The following is a 4361-nucleotide window of genomic DNA, read 5'->3' on the forward strand; positions in this document are numbered from 1 at the left end:
CTTTTGTATCACGTAGCCACCATATAAGCTGGAGTAAGAAAAAAATGTTGCATGGGAAATATGTATTACTCCATCATTTACTGACAAATCCATCAGTTATACAATCTGGGGTGTAAAAATGGATCTGATTCTGACATTAGTGTAAATGGATCTGATGAAGGGATATATGATACATACTTGGTACCTTGCTGGCAAAGGTGCATAATATAGATGAATGCAATGGAAATACATTTCAGAAGAAATGACATCTTGTACTGTTATTGATTAAAAATATTCTGAAAATGTTGAGTCTAAGTGATTTTATTTTAATATGCAGTATTAATAATGTATAATTATTAGAACTGATGTTTGGGAAAACCTATCTGCCTGTTTACAGTAATAATAAGCTTACGTTACAAATATACATTATTACGTACAGATTCATGCAATGGATAAGAGTCAAAATCATCATTAAGAAAAGACTAATATCAGTGTAGGCTTTTTTTTTTTTTTAATTTTTCCTAAAAAATCCATCCCTACTATCCATCCATCCCTGAATGTAAATGGTATGTTGCTATGGCAGCACAGATGGTACTTAACTCTAGGCTCCAGCAGAAGGTGAATAATAGACATGCATTCTTTGTTGAATAAGCAAGCAGCTGGTTTTCGACACAGCCCATTCAACAAAGTACAGATGGGTTGATTATTCGAAGCTTTTCAGTGGTCCCCCTTTATTCACGTAGACACTAATTACTTTGGATTGTCATGCGATGACCCGCACTCATTCTCCGGGAAAGCAGCACACTGTATTCGGCACACGCCGCAGCAGATCTGCTCCCAGCGCCTTGGGTAAAACAGCCGAGCAAAGTACAAACGATTTTATAGATCGGGCCTTCGCGAAGGTGACTTGGAGATATTTTGGCATTAAAATTTAATAGTATCTGCAGCAGATTTTTTCCTCCCTCTCTTCCTTCTGCTTTCTCTATGGGCTGTGCTTATAAGGAGATCCGTTTGCTGAAAAGTGGGAGGAGATTGACAGACAGAATCTCCCCTGTATTTTTTTCTTAAGAGCTAAGCTTCAGCACAAAGGAAAAAGATCTGTGTATTTCAACAGACATCACACACTTGGCCGCTGCACAACCTGTCAGTGGAGGAAGATTTGCCAAGATCAGGTAAGACCTAAGATCTAAGTCGCCCTTTAACTAAACGGGAATGATATTATTCAATCGTTACGAACGATCCAGTGTCATCTCGGTCTATTTCTTGCATCTTCTGAGTGATCTAGAGATGGTTAATTCATCCTAAATGTCTTTGTCTTTAGCTCATATTCCCAGACCATGTCCCTGTATTTAAATGGGTGTATTGCGTCCAATCCATCTGCATCACAAAACAGTCTCAATAGGGAACATGAAGCTTTTTACAAACAGATACGGTTCCTCTGCAGTGTCCAGAATAAGGGCTGTATGAAGATAAGAAAATCCATAGTAGAAATGACTAACTTGTACCAGCCATATATTCAAGGTAAATATATATATATATATATATATATATATATATATGTATATATATATATATATATATATATGCTCAGGTGTTATCTCATTTTTCCATTCTAATAGGTGCACATTTGTCATCCAACGAACCCTACACAGTGCAAAATATGAGAATATATAAGCACGATGCTGTGATATTTGATCTCTCTCTTCCTTACATTATAGAATGCTCCTTAAATTATTTAGACTCCTTATAAATGATTTATGGAAACTCGTAATTATTACTTCACAATAATATTAATAGTTGTAATAAAAAATGCCAATCTCATTCTGCTCTTGAGCAATCGTAATATTCCCTTTTTCTTCTATTTCAGGGAGTGCATTGTACTGTAAGGGAAGAATGAGTTCACTGGCAGGTAAATATTTCACAACTCTGATATTAAAACGTTGAAAGTTATCTTCTTTTCTGATCATCTCCTGGTACATATTATACGTGAAGGTGTAAGCACCATTCTCTTATACAATTGTGGATATAACTGGTAGATGAGAGCATTGTAGTAAGCAGTATCCCAAACCTACGTCGATCAGGTTACATTGCATGGAATGGTATGGAAAATAGAAAATATATTTATTAGGAATATAAAATGTCAAAATTATTGAAAAATTAGGCTGCACAATGAATGAAATAATACATGCAGAATTGCTTCTGTTTCTGTGGCTGCTTGTATTATTGGAGATTTCTGTAATGCTGTAGGAATTTTCATTGACAAAATTGAAATAATATACAAAGGCTGACAAAGTTTATGTCATTCTGTTGTTTTTAGGACTACGCTAATTAGCACATAGAGACTGTTCTTGGATTTCTTGGCATTTATTCTTGCGATGTCCATTATATCAGTGCTGCCCTCTTTAATGTTGGCATCTGTGCAATTAGCTGCTGCTCTGGGATGGGATTTTAAGATGAAAGAACACAACAGCTTTTTTCCTCTCATTTATCCCACTATAGCTTGGAGGCGTTTCTGACTATACACTTGTCCAATTCCTGCATTAGAGCATTGGGGGTCGGTAATTACCTAGAAGGGCTTGTTGCTAACCTAGTAAACAGCGTTATGAGGTGTATTAAAGAAAGGTAGTAGGTGCTACTCCTATGAGTGATACGTTAAGAACGCTTTGTCTGCACTTCAATAAACCGTACTATACCTGGGTCCTGGCTTCCTGCTGACTCATATGGCGGTGTACTAGGGAATGGCTTGTAGGTCCATCCAAGGAAAGCTATATAATATGGGAGTAAAAATTACTAGGTTTATATTTACAATCCTCATATTTTATTGCATTTCTGACTTATTCATCTCACCCCGTTTTGATTTGGCAGAAATGTGAATTTAATTGTCCCCCAATCTCCTGAGAGCACAAGCTTTGCAGAGCTATCTGCTCCAGATACTCGACAGCTGCTGCATAGAGCCGGGCTGAGCAGAATTATTATTTCACTGTTTGAACAGCTTGTAATAGCCGCACAAAGCACTTCCATGGTCCTGTAGTTCATCTAACTGGAGACCTTGCGTCTACAAGGGTTCATATACTTTAGGGTTATATTACAACATCCTTCTTCTTTTTATTTATGAACTATGACTATGAAGTAAAAAAAATACACAATTTCCATATGTTAATATAGCAGAGCTCAATTTGTTGTTTAACACACATTTAATATAAATATGTTTACCTGCTGTGCAATGAAAACTGCAGACATGATATACACATATCCATCTATCTATCTATCTATCTATCTATCTATCTATCTATCTATCTATCTATCTATCTATCTATCCCTCTATCTATCTATCCATCTATCTATCTATCCATCTATCTATCTATCTATCTATCTATCTATCTATCTATCTATCCCTCTATCTATCTATCCATCTATCTATCCATCTATCTATCTATCTATCTATCTATCTATTATCTATCTATCTATTTATCTAGCCATATATCTATCTATCTATCTATCTATCTATCTATCTATCTATCATCTATCTACCAGATATTTATCTATCTAATATATCTACATCTATCTATCTAATATCTATCTGTCTATTTATCTTTCGATGTATCTATTATCCATGTATCTGTCTATCTATTTATCTATCTATTATATCTATCTATCATCTATATATCTATTCTATCTATATAGTATCCATCTATTTATCTATATATTATCAATGTATCTATTATTTTTCTATCTATTATCTATCATCTATCTGTATATATCTATGTTATCCATTTTTCCATCTATCTATATATCTTATCTATGCATCCATCTATATTTAATCTATTTATCTTTCTATCTATTTATATACGGTATTTGTCTATTTATCTGTCTATTATCTATCCACTTTTCTATCTATCTATTTATCTATACAAAATAACTCCTCAGTATAAAAATTAGTAAGAACTGTGTAGACTGTATTTCATCTCTTTTATTTGATATTTAATAGTGTTTCTCAAGGATCTGAGCTGGCGATATTTCAGTAGATTGTAATTTAGTCATTTGCAGATTTATGCTGTTACATCTACCACTTGCTCATCTTATTGAATTGCAGAGCTGCAGCCAAGTGTCAATCAAAAATATCTATTTTCTAGTCGATTGGATGCATAATAAAAGCTCCAAGAGTGTAACAGGATGCAAATATATTACTAAATTACTATTTTCAACCCAAAAAATGAACCTTAATGAATACATCTCTTAGAATTTCTTAGAAAATGCCTTAATTGGACAATAGTCATGTAAATGGATAACTTTAGATTTGGGTCATGGATGGTATAAAATCTCTATAATACTGTGGTGGCATTTTTATTTTTATTTCTATTTCGTTTTCCTCCATAAACCAT

The 4361-nt window shown here is 34.0% G+C and overlaps 1 long non-coding RNA gene across 1 annotated transcript in view; it reads left to right on the forward strand.

Moving 5' to 3' along the window:
* Positions 1-598: 598 nt before the first annotated feature.
* LOC141258133 (uncharacterized) overlaps positions 599-4361 on the forward strand; it is an 85813-nt gene continuing 82050 nt past the window's right edge. The window contains exons 1-2 of the long non-coding RNA XR_012318207.1: positions 599-1151; positions 1847-1888. This is a non-coding gene — a long non-coding RNA (uncharacterized lncRNA). The remainder of the gene's footprint in view (positions 1152-1846; positions 1889-4361) is intronic.

Source organism: Phyllobates terribilis, unplaced genomic scaffold (genome assembly GCF_046119375.1).
Source record: "Phyllobates terribilis strain yellow unplaced genomic scaffold, ASM4611937v1 Scaffold_1__5_contigs__length_1240528914, whole genome shotgun sequence".
NCBI classification, from domain to species: domain Eukaryota; kingdom Metazoa; phylum Chordata; class Amphibia; order Anura; family Dendrobatidae; genus Phyllobates; species Phyllobates terribilis.